This window comes from Rhagoletis pomonella, unplaced genomic scaffold (genome assembly GCF_013731165.1).
Source record: "Rhagoletis pomonella isolate Grant_MI unplaced genomic scaffold, Rhpom_1.0 Rhpom_scaffold_00006, whole genome shotgun sequence".
Taxonomy (NCBI): domain Eukaryota; kingdom Metazoa; phylum Arthropoda; class Insecta; order Diptera; family Tephritidae; genus Rhagoletis; species Rhagoletis pomonella.
Window position 1 is genome coordinate 43,755,168 of NW_023458560.1, and position 16,994 is coordinate 43,772,161.

General features: G+C 36.3%; 1 protein-coding gene across 6 annotated transcripts in view; it reads right to left on the bottom strand.

Annotated features, from left to right (window-relative positions):
- Window positions 1-16,994, bottom strand: part of LOC118740771 (dnaJ protein homolog 1) — a 71,123-nt gene that overhangs the window by 1,583 nt on the left and 52,546 nt on the right. The gene's annotated exons all lie outside the window — the stretch shown is intronic.

Sequence of the window (16,994 nt, forward strand, 5' to 3'; positions counted from 1 at the left end):
TAGAAGCTGATAAAAAGTCTATTAACCTGGCGATGAGCCGATTGGGCGTTAGACTCGTTCGATAGCTACAAAAACCCAAGAGTAATTGGCAACAGCCCATTAGTGCGGTTCAACGGGCGGGTGAGGGCTGTTACTACTGAAAACCAATGGAGGGACCAATAAAAAATCTTTAGTATTAATAATTGGTTAACTAAACAATTGGATATAATAATATTGGAAGTCTCCTGAAAAGTAGTATCACAGTTTTCATATTAACTTTCAAGACCATTTCTATGAAAAGTTGTTTTTCCCCATATAAAATACATGGCACACTTTGAGCGCCTTGAGCACTCCCTAAATATTTTTTTTCTTTCAAAAAAAAATATAGGGGATGTTTTTTCGGTATAGAACGATCCTAGGGGATGGCGGCATTAAAATTCCGTCTTTACTGTTTTTGGACCACTCTAATGTACATACTATATCAAGAGGCTAGCACGAATTTTGTCCCTGTTGCTCCTACTGCAGACGAAGGGTTTTTATTGTTTCGAATTCGGTAGGTTTTTTGCAATTTTTTCCTCGAAAACGTAAACGAGCACAAACATGAACACGAAGACGATTTCGAATACTACCACAAATAAGAATACGAATACATAGACGAAGAGGAACACGAAAATGAATGCGAATATGAAGACCGACTAAAGGCGAACACGAATGCGAAGAGCGAAGAGAAGTACGGAGATGAATTCGAAGAAGAAGGCGAATAAGAGATAAACACGGGAACGTGATTACGAAGCGGAATGCGAATGCGAAGAGTTACGCGAATAGTAATGCAGACTAATACGTTTCCGAAAATGAAGACGAAGATTAATACGGATACAAGGTTGAATACGAAAAAGAATATAAAGACTAAGACTAAAGATTCTGTTAATATAAAGCTTAAAACATATTTCTGCAATATGAGGTGAACTGGAATTTAATCGAAGGATGTTTCACTTAAGTAATGTAGCCCAGGCGCACCATTTTTTTTTTTGTTACTGCTTTTGGTTTTTTAGGAAAATTTTTAATATTTTCACATTTTGTTTTGCGTCGTGCTTTTTTTGTTTTTGCACCAGAGCAGGAACTTTCGAAATTCTAATTCAAGAAGTCAGACGGAAATAATTTGTCTATATGATATTTGTATATGTAGCAGTGTGATGCTTGTTACCTAAGACTGGATTTCCACCAGGCATTAAATGATGAAAATTTTAATGACATAGCTGGTCATTGAAAAAAATTAAGCAAAAGCTTAAACTTTTCGGCCTTGGTCATTACGTATAAACAAATAGTCATTCAATTTTCTTTCACGCGGCATTTTCTGAATGGCTACCATTTTTTGTCATTTCAATGACGAGTGGAAATTCGGTAAAAGGATTATTAATCCTAAATGATTTAAATTTTTTGATTTTTTTCAATCAATAGTTATTTTTTTACCGGTAATTTACCAGTGAAAAACAACTATTAAAATTTTACTTTTAATTTTCCGATAAAAAAAAAACCAAAAATCTAAATTTTACTTTTATTTTTTCAATCAAAAATAAAAAACCACAAGTTAAAGTTTGACTTTTATTTTTGTAATCAAGCCCATACCGTTTATTTGAAGAGGCCTAAGTTTACTTGGGTTTGTACGTCTTAATATCAACCCTTCTATATGTATATCCAAAACGAAGAGATCTCCCAGATATGGGGAACATAACTATGAATGAGGTCGTAGTAAACTTTTCAACCTACGTAAAGTGTATTAGTCTAATCCGGGACATTAAACTTCTGGGAAAGTCTCACATAAATATAAAACCCAGCAACTAAATATTTATCCAAGAAATCAACATTTAGCATACAAGCAGCCGCATGTGAATTTTCTGCTGGGTGCATATATTTATGCTAGTTGTATGCAAGTAAATATATGTATGTTTATTCATTACTCTATGTTTTGTTAGCAAAAATGTCACAAATCCTTTCAACAAATCCTTTTCTCTCTATATCCCCTTATTTAGTATTGACGACTATTTATACACTGTTCACACGCACAAAATCACAAATCAACACAAAACACACACAGACACACTTGCCTCCGCTCAAAGTCTTCCATATGTAAGTTTGTATGTATATTAACAGGCCTTAAATTTGGTACATTTCAACAGCTCTATTGCGTTTGTTTTATTTCAGTTTCGTTTCCCTCTTTTGTTTAATGTGTACGAGTATTTACAGTTAAGTTTTCGGTGAGTAGATCTCATCCATCATAGATTATTTTCACTCAGCATTGGTAAATATTGTCTCCGCTTAAATTAGGGAAAGTGGTTGGCGAAAGTGAGGCCAACAATTTGACAAACAAAGGACCTCCTAGGACTAGGCATTTATGGTTAGCTGGGTTTCGAATCCTATAAAAATTTGTCTGTCAGGAAAGTAATTCAGTGATAGAGAAGAGCGGAATTTGTGGTCGTAATGTTAATGGTGGTGTACATGCATACAAACATGGATATTTCTCAAATGCCTACCGAATTCAGAGTAGCACCTTCTGAGCTAAAGAAAAAATGGCTTATAAGCAAGCTGATGGATCCATCTTTAGCAAAAGCAAACCCAAACAAACGGCGGAGAGGAGACACACCCCAGCGGTCGGCAGCCAGCGGTGCGATTGCCTAACAGGCTGTGGTTAAGCGGAAAAAGTCGCAGTACCAGGGGCCCCATAATCTTTCAGCGAACTCGGAGGACGGGCGTCATTTCCAGGCAGAAATGGAAGCGGTTGGCCCTAACCATCGCTGGTGTTGTTCTTGAAGGTGGTTAGGGGAAATTCTGTGCCAAAGTTCCTCGAATTCGTACAAATCTTCTAGAAAGTTTGAAATTTTGACTTACATGGTTTTGCTTAGATAGTGAGCTATACTTTTATAAAAAAATAATAACAAACAGAAGGAAAATACCAAAACTGGTTAAAATATTGCGTACCTAGTTTGCCCGCCACCGTATCTCAGCATTGACGCGCTGCAGTATTATGGGAATCTATAGGTCACTCTCAAAGAAAATTCCTAAGAGTTGACGCCCATACGATCGATGAATCTTATTAATTAAGCGCAGTCATAGCAACATCAGGGCTTACTTACTTATTTTATACATACACACATAAATATATATATGTAAATATATTTACACATTTTGCAATGGTAAGTACAGCAAGCTCCAACAAAAAACGCATAAAAAGCGAGTGTATGCTACAATTTCGAAGAAATAATAATAATGAGGAGATACTTATAAGGCAGGCGAAAATGCGAAAACAAGAGCATAAAAATGCCGCAAGTGCCATTAAGAATGCTGTGAAATTTTAGTCTCTGCGCCATTGACTGACGAGCGATGAACAAGGAAAATTATGTTGCCTGCTGCTGATGTTACGATTGCCAATAATGGCATCATCATCAACTGCAAGCCAGTGCGTCATTAACTTGCAAATATCACCATTTCACTATGTATTGAGTGCGTACTTAGTACGTGCCTATTTGAGTAGTACTTGACATTTGCTGACTTATGTATTTCGACGCATTCAAACCAGCAGCAGCATCACAGCAATTTGTTGGTCAATTTTTTTTTTATTTTTGCTGAATGTGCTTGCTTACTAACTATAAACTAAAAGACAAAAATTTACTATTTCCATAGAATTAGGAATCGTAGTGTTTCATTAACATAGATAATTCGAACATTAAATCCAGCAATCGCAGATAAATGCGTGTCATTTGTTTGTCAAAATTATCTATTTACATGCCAATCTGCAGTATACAGCTTTACGTGAGTACTATGTACCTGTGCAACACTGTATGCCCACTTGATTGGTACTCACGCTGGATCTTAAGTTTGCTTGCCCCTTCGCCGGCATTGCATCTCGCAAACGTTCCCATTTCGACCTTTTTATTGTAGCTCAATAAAAATATATGCGAATTTCTGATTGATTTCAGCGAAATGGCAAAAGCTTTTGGGAATTGCCAGTGCGTGGCATTTGCAAATGTACGCATTACTATTACTCCATGTATTTACTATAACCCGCCAACGTTCCGTATATGCGGTGATGACATTCATGATGACGGTGTCATCGTGTCATTTCTTGTCATTTTTGGTAGTAAATGAAATTCCATTTACCTGCGCAGCAATGGGTTTCCGCAAGCAAAGATAAAATTGTGGGTTTGTTTTATTAAAACTCTGTCAAAATGATAAATTTTTCAAGGATTTCCAATCCATTTTACAAATGGACGTTAAAGGTAATAGAGCACTCCGGTGAAACTGGCAAGAGACCCAAAAGCCACCAATATTGAGGTACCGTTTGTGAACTGCCATTATTAATTTGGAAAATACTTTCAAATATGAATGACACTCAAAATCTTAGTTACAACCGAACGATGAAATTAAGCACTGGAACCATCCATGAAGAAGTTCAAAAGTCCTCGATTCAAAAATCAGTGCTTTGAAAAATGGATGTCGTCTCTGAACCCCACTTCTATTGTACCGGTACTAAGAATTGTTTGAAGTCAAGGTCAAGGAAGAAAAAGATTTTTTTTTATTAGTCTGACTCTTCGAAGCACCTTTACCAAAGACTGTACATCAGTTCCGGTTTTTCCGCCGGAATTATAAAATTTATTATTATATTTCAGAAAAATATTTTAGCTGGACCGACTTTAAAATGCCTCAAGGGATTCCGCATTTGCGGAATTACGAGCATGTCAACCCCCTAATCAACCGGTCGGCAGTCCGGGTGTGCAGTGCAGGCCCAAGTGGCAGTAGTTTCGGCTACGAGGTCTGCCCAGAGGCTTAATTCTGGGACCACGGGGAACAGGAGCCCCCAGAGTATACTTACATATATTTAGTCTGGCCTGTTCTTAGCTACGGCCCTTCGGGGGGTATTCGTGGGGCTGAGGTTTAACACCCAAATGCGGGTAGAACCGGCCATGGTTGGATCGATGTGGAGTTGCCTTCTAACCGGGTTCCGGACCCAAAGCAAGGCAGAGGCTTTAGATAGGTTTCGTGCCCTACCAAGGTGGCTAGTTTGTCGGGCGCTGATCAACGCATTGTTTTTATCCGCTATGCTTTTAAGCGCCGTGGGGTTAGGCCGTTGTCGGCAGGTACCCACGTAAAACACCGACAGACTCTGTACATAAGTATATAAAACTTGATTTGAAATTAAACAGACATTGTGTAAAGACTGTCGAACCTTTTTCGATGAAACGATTAGAATCCTTTCCCTTGTTTTGCTTTCTATTTTTTAAGACAAACATAATGTTTGCCTTTTTCACACACCAGTATTCAGGATTTTTCGAGTTTCTTCGAGACCGTTCAATATTTTTTTTAGATTTTTCTTCTTTTTTTTGAGTAATTTCGGAACTACTGCTCCTTAAGTTTGTTCTGTATTGCCGAGTATTCTTCGTGTTTAACTTTTCGAGATTTTTCGGGATCTTTTGGATTTTTAGGGACCAGACTTCCAGATTATTTGTGATTTTATCTTTGACTGTTTTTCTTTTCGCTTTTAAGAGTTTTTGCGGAACACTTTGGTTTTTTATTTTCGGACTTTATGAGAATTTCTTCACACCTTTTTAGAAATTTTTGAGTTTTTTTTTATTTTTCGGGATTTTATTATCTTTTTAGAGAATTTTGAAATTTTTTAGAACCATTATGACCGTTTTCCTTGCTTTTTTGCTGGCTGCTTTTCGGAATGTTTCGCAAAGTTTTAAATTTTTTCGCAATTGTCGAATTTTTGTGTTTTTGGAATTTTCGAGATTAGTTCAAGACCTTACATAATTTGGTTTTGGTTTCTTCGTAATTTACTTTTCGGGACTTATAGCGAATTTTATAGCTTTTCAGAACCTTTCAGGGTTTTTTTCGGGACTATTCGCGAATTTTCGACGTTTTTCAAAACCGTCATAGTTTTTGTGAGACTTTTCTTGATCATCAGTATTTTTCGGTAACCTTTGAGATTTTTAGAGATCATTCTGGAGTGTTTCGAGGCTCTTCCATTTTTTTCTTTACTTTGCGGGTTTATTTCGGAACCATTTGGGATTGTTCGGAAATTTTCTTCTTTTATGTTTCGAAAGATTTCGGGAAATTTGAAGTTTTTTCGTAACGGTTGCCAATTTTTTGGGGATTATGCATGTTTTACTACTTCCAGGAACTTTTGGAACTTTTTCAAAACCGTTCAGGATATTTGCGCAACTATTCGGTATTTTTTGGGTTTCAATTTTCGGTATTTTTTCAAGACTTTTCGTGAACTTTTGGGATTTTAGGTCATTGTTATGAATTTTTTCTGAATTTTTTTTTTTGCATTTTCCCTAGACAGGTCACTGCAGTAATCCATTTACATAATAGTGTTAATAAGCGAGGGTACTCAACAAAAAATTCCTCAGTCAGCTAAAGCCCTTTCCAATGTTCCTCGAGCTTTCGGAAATGTTCGTGTTTTCGGAGGATTTCCATAACTTTCAAGTTTTTTCACAAAGCTTGCCGATTTTTCGATCAACAATTAGCCACATTTGCACCACTGTACCTTCGGTCGCCAGTCAGCCTAGCATCGGGAGCCATAGCCGCTGAATTGGTCATCGTAAAAATATGTCGCGCTGTTGCAGCTCATCTTCAATCACTGATGACAGTGTCACCAGAATACAACTGCAACAAGCAAAACAACAACAACACAAGCCAATGACAACAATAAAAGCAGTCATAATAAAAATAAAGCCATTTTTGTGTATGGCTGCAATGTCGCATTTTGCATTTTGATGGAGCTATGCTGGCATTTCGGCATAACCGAACGCGCGCGCTTTTGCATTGCTGCCTGAGAAACGATGACGACAACGACGACGTCGAATAATGCTTTATCGCTACCGATTGATTTTTAACGCTTTATGCCAATTTTTTTTCATTTATTTGGGTGGAGTTTTATTGAGTTTGGTTTTTTCTTCATTTGCTACGACTTTGTTTTATTTTTATTTTTTGTTGCTGCTACTCAAAACTGCTGTGCGTTCGGTATTGACGTTTGTTCGGTCACTTTGCTGTGTTTTGCTGTTGGCGGTTTCGTTTCATGGCTGCTGCACCACCGCACCTTTTTGTTGCGTATCTTTTTATTTGATATTTTTCACGAATGGCACTCATATTTATGTATATTTTAGCTACAATTTCGCGGTGCATGAAAGCATTTTACTTTTTTTATAAGTGATTTTTTTCATTTTCTTTACGCACGCAGTACCACAACCGCGCCGGCACAATCTGTCAGGCGCTCAGTCAGCGAGTGAGTGAGTTTTTATGCGATATGTTGCCTTATTTGGTGTGCAACAGCCATTAAGTCATCATAGAAAAGTGGTGCCACCATGGTAAAAAAAAAAATTTGAAAAAAATAATCAGACAAACGCAGAAAAACAGCAAAACCGCGTAACAGCAAAAAAGACGTTCGGAATAAATCGCATGCGATATAAATTCGCGCAATATTTTACGCATATTGCCAACTAAAAAGTGCTGCCAACATGGAACGGCTGCTGAATGGCTCACATGGGCAAAACGGCGGCGGCGCACAGTGGACGATAGCGATATAAAATTTGGCTCGAAATTAATCTTTTTGGAACACCTTTCGCTTGACAATCACAAGTTAATAACTACTTGATTTTAACTTTTCCAAAAAATTGTTCTCTATTTTTATCCTGTGCCCTTTAAATACTACTCGTGCCATTTTTTTTTCACAGAAAAAAACCTCAAAATCTGTTAGCAGATGTACATATGTCTAGAATCTGATCAACTGCTTCGTTGCATATTTTGAGACATTTCGAAAATTTGAACTTTCTGCCACTCTCAGTCCACTGTGCGGCGGCAGCAATAATACTGCTGAATGATTACACTTGCAGCCAAGCACACATACTATGTACATATCCTCATACATACGTATGTATGTACTTACAAAAAAGTTGCAAAATTTCATACATAAAGCCAAGCCGCGCGCCGCTGGTCATAAAGTCGAATTGCACTAAATATTTCTTTGTTGTCTGTTTTTGTGTGGATATTTTTCATATTTTTCTTTTTTGTCGCATCTGCTGGAATTGCGATTCGTTAGTGTGCTTGCCAAAAGCATACTACTGCAATGCGTTCTGCTCAAATAATACTTTTATCAATCGCACGGTCATTTGTTTCTTTTTTTTTGTCGATGCGCACATTTTTTAATGCCACAACATCGCTGAAGATCATAAAAATATTTTGCCTTTTTAAGGTATTTACGCAATTTTTAAGTGTAAATAAATCGGATGACGATAACGAAAAAATTTAAAGCAAATATTTCGCTTAAAAACTGAAATAAATTGCATGAAAAATTTAATATTTTATGGGGAAATTAATGTCATTTAAATATTTTGTGAATTTAAAGTTAGTTGCAGCTGCTTTATAGGCTGTGGCTTTAATGTTCCGAGTTAAAACCAAAATGAACTTCCTTCGAGTAGGTAGGGATGTGTACAGTAGAGCCCAGGTTCGATATCTGACGCTACTTCTAAGGCAAAACGATTGAGTACGCAAACTGCTCCGTTTCGATGCCATCCGGCCTGTTAACCTTCAGAAAATATTAGACTTAATTCATTCAAGATTAAACAGCAGGCATATCGTCAGTGACATTACAAAAAGTTCAGTGCCAATTATTACGTCTGGCACCAAAATGATCTGTCACTTGTTTCTGATAGCTGTCACTAGTAACGATTCGCAGATGCATTCCGATACAAGAAGCAGACCTTCTAAATGCCAAGGGTACCCCAAGAAAACGCTTAGCGCTTAGAGAGTACGAGGACCACTGTTTGAGTTCCTGATTCACCAGTGGGCCCTACCCTGGACTGGGGTAACGCAGTCGCTCTTGCAGTTCTTGCACTACTTTGTTTCCAGCTTAGAACAGCTAGAGAACAGCGACCAAAAACTGGAAAAGTAAAATGGACCAATTACTAGAACCATTCCTTCTAGAAGTTATCCTTGACGACAAGCTCTCTCGGAATCTGCACCGAGACAAAATTATTCAAAAGGGCAGGGCCTATAACTGGACCTGCCGGAAACTAATGAGGCGGAACTGGGTAATCAGACCTAAACTGGCAAGGTGGATGTATGATGCCATCTCCAAACCCATTCTTACTTATGCTGCACACGTCTGGTGGAAGAAGGCAGCAGTGAAGTCCACGCAGGACAATCTCAGAAAGCAACAACGACTGGCCTGCGTGGGCATCACTTGCGCGATGAGAACAACATCAACTGTGGCTCTCGAGCTGCTTCTTGACCCGAGTCCCCCAGACATTATAATCTAGAAAGAGACTCTACTTTTTACAGCAAGGCTCATCTCAGGGGAAAATATAGAGGACGAGAAGCTTATACACCCTTCCACCCTCAGGGTTATAGAACAAGAAGATGGGCTGCGCATTAGCCTGGACCTGTGCCTTCCACAAAAAACTTCAAGGTCTTTTTCACCGACATTTGGTATCCTGGCCACAGCTGCGGAGCTGGAGTTATGGCAAGGTAATTCTGTCTTTCACGCCGGTGTGCACGTCATTGTACTTTGTCTGAGGCACTATGTAGAAAGTGAGGCAACCAACAAGCACATCGACATACAATCGGACAGCAGAGCGGGCTCCTCGCTCTTAAAGCGCACGAGATCACCTCAAAGCTGGTAGTCGCACGCCTTCAGCTTTTAATACTACATAATTTATCATATGACTCTCTGCCGAAACCTTTTACAATTCCCGCTTCCCAATTTAAAGACTTTGTGAAAAGTGCTACAAAATGTTAAGTCCAAAACGCGGAGTAATAAATATGGGGTCCGAGAAATCTTTCAAGGCGGAACTATTTTCACGGTATATCTATCGTAGGCAGAACGGAATATCTTTGTAGATTTGCTTTCAGATTGCCAAAGTGGTGTCCACCCCTTCTGATTCGAAACGATACGCCAACTCGGCGTATCAGATGGCACCGAGAAGGCAAAATTTAAACAAAACCGGTCGTTTTGGAGCCAGTCTCAGCACCGTGAAATATTTTGTCCAATTTAACCTAGTTCGAGGAAATTCATCAGAACTGGAGGACGGCTCTATTACAAAGTATCTGATCAGGTGCACTCCCCAAAGGGTCGTTCTCTCCCCTGTATTCTAGAATCTTCCCGTTAACGCCTTACTTCTAAGCCTAAAAGGCACCGGTTGTTAGGTCATAGCGAAGGCTGATGACATACCAATCGGGGCAACGGGCAGGTCCTGAGTGAGTTATTGCAAAACACACTCAGTCTTGTAACCATCTAGTCCAAATAATGTGGACTTAGTATCAATCCCACCAAGCCCGAAATCGTACTTTTCACAAGGAAGTATAAAACTCATCTATTCAACGGGGTGGCACTTAATCTCTGAAACCAGTTCGAATACCTTTGAGTTATTATAGACAGAAAACTTGAGTGGAAGCGAAAAATTGAAGACCGCTCCAGAAAGTCCAACACCGCCCTGTATGCCTGTAAGAAGGCTATAGGCAAAAAATTGGTAACAACACCAAATTTAGTAAACTGGATGTGCGCAGCTGCGATAAGACTCGTCCTTTTCTACGGGGTCACCGTGTGGTGGCCTGCGCTAAGCAACACCTTGTCCAGAGCCAAGGTGGAGGGAGTTCAGAGGATGGCTGACATGCATGGATAGGGGAAATTACGGGCCGGCTGCAGTGCGGCCAGGTTAAATACGACCCAGTCGTGGAGAGATTTCAGATTCGGGTAGGCAAAAGTACTTGAAACTCTACCGGATAATCTACGAGAGTTAGATTATATCACTACTCTTCTCTGTTTAGACAACAAATTCTCCATAAAAATCCCAGAGAGTAACGAATGGGAATTGGACTTAAACCCAGGGTTGACGACTATATATACAGATGGTTCCAAGCTTAACGAAAGGGTGGGTAGCGGCATTTACTCCGGCGAACTCTCGCTAAACCTACGCTTTCGCTTACCGGACCATTGTAGCGGTTTTCAAGCAGAGCTAAACGCCATAATGAAGGTCGCTCGGAGGCTGATAACCTCCGCCCTTATAGGATGGCCTATCGCTATTAATTCTGACAGCCAGGCTGCTATCGAATCTCTTAAATCTAACGGAAAAACGTCCAAAGTAAGCATAGAATTGCAGGAAGACTCTCATCCTGCTGGCATCAAAATGTCCCTTGATTGTTGTATGGGTCCTGGACATAGGGACATTCCTGGCAACTGCTTAGCCGACGATCTGGTGAGGAGGGGACGGAAATATCTGAAGTCAATTTTGTTCAAAATGCGGGCATACCTCTAACCTCCTGCAAACACAGACTAAAGGCCGAACTCATGAAGGGAGTAAATACCAGGTGGGCTGTGGAAACCACCTGCCAAAGTTGGCCAAGGATTGATGTAAAACGAACGAACGAGCTCTCACTCGACTGGGCCGCTCTTCTCTCAGATTAGTAGTCGCGGTAATCACTGGGCACTGCCTGATGGGCACACACGGAAAAAAGTTAGGATACCCCACCAACGATTTTTGTCGCAGTTGCAGCCACTTTTTAGATTGTTTAGCCGACCTGAACGCGACGAACGTTCTCGACTTTTTATGCTATATAAAACGGACTTGGTGGTTCAGTTTCTAAGGGAAAGAAATAAATGGCTTCGGCCAGTGGTATCACAACGGACTTCTCCAGCCTACGTGCGATCTGCGCTACGCGCGGTGGCAGCCGCTCTAACTATTCCATTTGAGCTCCTAACCAAGGAAACGAACAATCAAATAAAATGAGTGTAATTGAACAGTTACAAATAATCTCTCAGCCAGGTGTCATGCTCAGCACCATGTGTTCCATTACGACAATGTGTTTCCACAGCTAGAAAACTCGTCTAACCTGGCGCCGTCAGACTTCCACTTGTTTCGCTGCCTTCAAAACACTTTACTTGGAGAAGTGTACCACTCAGATGTGAGATAAATCGAACGAGGAATTATGAAGCTCGCCGAAAGATGGCAAAAGGTCGATCGGCGAACAGGGCGGTATTAATAACACTGGTCTACAAGGGTTTTGCGAATAAGACGGGACCTGGTGTTTCCGAACGGATTTTTCGTGCTGAACACGAATCTGGGGTCCAAAACTTCCCATCACGTCACGTTTTCGAGAAAAAAGGGGTTGAAACCCCTAAAAACAGCGTTTTTGGCCATTTTTGAAAAATTGTAGAGCTGAACCCTGACGTGCTACAAACTTTGTATATGTCAGAAATTAAAGGCTAAATCGTGCCCTTTCGAATGAGCCCTATGCCGAATTAATCGCATGCACCCTTAGATCAGGGGGTGTATTTGTGTCTAGGAGTCCAATTTTTATATCCACCATATTCGACCCGTCATCTTAAATTTTTAAAATCTAACTGCAGATTCGTAATCAGCGACTTTTAATATAGTTAAAACCTTGGCATTATTAATTTTCTATGATCGTTTAAGATTAAATTCTTTCTGTGATCAATTTTTCCTGCACCCCTAAACACAAATACACCCCCTGCTTTAAGGGTGCACGCGATCAATTCGGCATAGGGCTCATTCGAAAGGGCACGGTTTAGCCTTTAATTTCTGATATATGCAAAATTTGTACCACGTCAGGGTTCAGCTCTATAATTTTTCGAAAATGGCCAAAAACGCTGTTTTTAGGGGTTTCAACCCCTTTTTTCTCGAAAACGTGACGTGATGGGACATTTTTGACCCCGGATTCGTGTTCAGCACGAAAAATCCGTTCAGAAACACCAGGTCCCGTCTTATTCGCAGAAAAAAAGTTGAAATTTGTAGACCAGTGTAATTGATTTTCGATCTTTGTATGAATTATGACTTTGAAATAGATAAAAAAATATGCAATGGCTCCACCCAATAACTCCCTTAATGCCACAATAAACTAAATTTTTGTTACCATCCTCTAAAAATTAGCTTCGAAACTAAACTTTTATTTTCCTATGAAATCCGACCCGGTCTAGTGTACATACATAAACGAATTTAATACGCGATTGAGAGCCATTATTAATGAATTTTTTGTGGTTATTTTTATGTGATTTTATGATTATTATTACGATTATTACTATGCTTTTTTTTTTTGTTTTTTGTATTTTGTTTATTTTTTGTTTCTACTCGTTTTACATCATTGCGTAATTGAATGCGTAACGATGTTGAATAAAACCAACACAAAATAACAACAACAAACTCATTCACAAAACGATATCTAACCCAAATAAAAATCTGATATCCAAACGATGATGCCAACCTAAAACTCAGCCGCGCAGAGCCACGCAGGCGCTCAGGCGCGAAGTGTACTCGTACCAAGTGAGAGCGCGACCTTTTTTGGACAAAACGAGTCGCAACGAAAACACAGTTGGTTCCCAAGCTACTTAACACAGTTCATTCTAAAACAGCAACAACAAAAACACTAAAGTTGACAAAAACAAAAGACGAGCGAGCATTGCAACCATAAATTCTAATGGATTTATGACAAAATGTCAACATTATTGGCAGGCAGTTTGTTTTGCCTTTTCCTTATTTTTATTCTACATTTATGATTTTTGTTTAAAAAAATATGATGACAATTTGACATTTTTGTGACAGCTTACAAATTCTGTAAAAATTTTTGAATTTTTTGTTTCGTGTAAAACGCAATTAAAATACGTATAAATTATGCGGTGTCCAAAAAAAAAACAGCAAAGCATACACAAACGCACATTTTGTGCGCAAACATATTTGGTGACATACCATTTTATTTTACACACTGTGCCTATAGATTATTACTGCGATTGTAATTTTAAATGAATTGGCCCCAATACGGTGTGTAAGCGTTTAACACCAACCAACAGCAGCAATGGAGTGTGGTAGTAGAGGTAGCGGGAGGAGCGAAGGTAGCAACAACATACATATGGGGTTAGTAGGCTGGTTTTTGGTATTTGGTTGTTGTTACGGTGTCAATTTTGGTGGTGACCATTGAAACTAGTACTCGTAATTCAATTTTAATAAATTCAAAAATCTTGTCAAATGCCAAAATTTGAAATTTAAAGATTAGAAAAATTGCGATATGGATAATTGCGTAACACATTACATTAAAACGGAATAAAAAAGAAAAAATAGAGTAAAAAAATTTATCGGAATTTTTACAAATTTTCTATTTCAAATATTACTTAAAATTACAAATTTTAATTACACAAGAAATTTTTAAGCAAAATACAAAACCGACTTCAAATCTCATATAAAAATTTAGGAGTCCCGTTAATTTTTTCATGATCCAATGATCGGATCTAAACCAAGTTAGTATGGGACCACCTCTGAAACACTACCTTTCCTATGAAAAAAGAATCGGTTGACGCGGTCCAAAGTTATGCGGTAACATACATAAAAAAAAAGTAAATAAAAATAAATAAAATAAAAAAAATTTCGACGAATTGATAACCTCCTCCCTTTTTAAATTAAAATTAACTTAAAGCTAAAATCAAATATAAAAATTTTAAACATCTTTTATGTTGTTTTTATTGCCCGTTAATTTTGAGTAATATATTGGACCTTGAGCTCGAAAAAATAACAAATTACCAAAAATTTTAAATACAAAATGTTACTTAAAACTAAAAAAATACTTAAAACTAAATTAAATCTAAAACTAAAACTAAAAAACTAAATTAAAGTTATAATTAAAATTAAAATTAAAACAAATAAATGAAACATTTAAATTTGATTAAAATAAATTTAAAAAATTAATAAAAATAAAATAAAACTAAAAATTTAAATTCAAAATTAAATTAAAATTTAAAAATTTTTTTTTTTTTAATTTGAATTTTTATTTTTAGTTTAAGTTACAATTAAAGTTTAAATTTAAAGTAAAATGTATTCGCAATAAAATTAGTTAATATATTTAAATTAAATTTAAAAACTGAAAACCACAAAATTTTCGCCAAACATCCAAATTATTTAAATAAAAATATATTTTGTTTATATTAAATATCTACATACATATCGTCCCCCTTAATCCAGAAGCATGAATGTGCAAATTTACCAATTTAGAGTTATTGGGTTGACTTCATTAATCTTTGGATGTTCTATGTTAAACCAAACCCCAGAATATCATGCGTACATGGAAACCAAATATTTTACAATGTCAATTACATGAATGTAGAGTTAAGTATCATAAAAATAAAATAAAATTTAAGTGAGGCAATTAAGTTAGAACTAAAAATAAGAACTAAAATCAAAAAATATAGCTTAAATTTAAAATTCAATTTTACCTACAGCTAAAATTAAAATTAATGATCAAATATTAAAAATTTAATTTTAATTTAAAAATAAAACCAAAAAAATCTACTTAAAATTTTGAAAATAGATAAAAATGAAAAGTTTAATTAAAATTAAGTTTAGAATTTAATATTTAATTAAAAAATTAAAGTGAAAGTTAAAATCAAAAAATTTTATGGAAATTGAAATTAAAATTAAAATTAAAAATGTAATTTTAAATTTTATATTAAAATTAAGAAAATGATTTATATGATTTTAATTACAAAACAAAAATTAAAAATTAAATTTAATTTAAAGTTAAAATTAAAAATTCAAATAAAATAATTAGAGAGTTGACAAGGTGGTGTATACTGTTATATACTTAGTTGTATGTCGTAAACTATAAACGGCTAAAAATGCCATAAAATTTTCACAGTTTCAAAAAATACTTGGTTGGATGTTCAAGTCTTCGAAACATTAATTTAAGCTTTTAAAGTTTACGACACACGACAGTATGCAACACCTTGTGAACTCCCTGAATATATTGAACCTTAAAAGTAAATTAAAAATTAAATTTTAATTTAGAAATATGTAAAGTTAAAAAATTGAACTTAAAAATAATAATTATAGTAAAATTTTTGCGCTTACAACTTTGCTAAGTATTTGGCAGATTCTCCTCCAATTTGTGGTGTGCGTCTCGATATTGTTACACAAATTAAGAGGGCCTACAGTTTTACGCCGCCTCCAAACGGCAAATGGATTTTATGAAAAACTTGACCATAATAGTAGTAATGGTAGTACTTACTCACTTCGAAGTTCGAACCACCCAGCCACAGCGGTTTAAAAATTACCATCAAGAAAATATGATGAATATTAAAAATTCAAATTAAAGAAATTTATGTTTTTTAAAAACAAAGTAAAATTACAAATCTAAATTTAAAAAAATCATTTAAATTAAAAAAATTGAATTTAAAAAACATAACTAAAATTAAAATTAAAACTGAATTTATTTTGTTTTTTTTGTTTTTTTGTTTTTTTTCCTAAACATTTTTCATAAAAGCTTTTTCAATAAAAGTTTTTGAATGTAATTAAAACTTAAGTGTAAAATTTAAATTAAATACACAATTCAAATGAGTTATAAAAATAACAACTAAAGCTTAAAAAAAAAAATAATTCGCATTAAAATTAGTAAAAAGAAGTAAAACAAATTAAATTTTATTAAAACATGAGAACCACAACATTTTCGCCAAAAACATCTAAATTATTCAAAATACTTTGAATGACAGCATAAAAATATACATATTTTTTTTATTGTTAATGCATAACTTTGTATGTGTATGTACATACACACAAGCACACGCTCATAAATATTTCTCAAGCGCTGTAACACTAACATTTTAACGCTTTTGGCTAAATTCATAACTTTTTCCACACTTTATTAAATAATAACAAAACAAAATAAAAAAAACAACCTGCAACCAAAAAAGAACAACCGCAACAACCAATCTCTGCCTAAAATTGGCCAAATCTAACAAGCAATAAAATCCTAAAAATTTTTACAATGCCGCAACAATCACTAGTCGTCATTTTTAGTTGTTGTTATTGTTGTTGCAATTGTTTACGGAGTGTGTAATTTTTTAAGTACATACATACTGTAGCGCTGTCGCATCACTCACCAGCGAAGCTTGTAGTTAGTACATACTCGTATGTTCGCATTGTTTAAAATTCTAGTTAACACTGCAACAAACAGCCGGCCTGTTA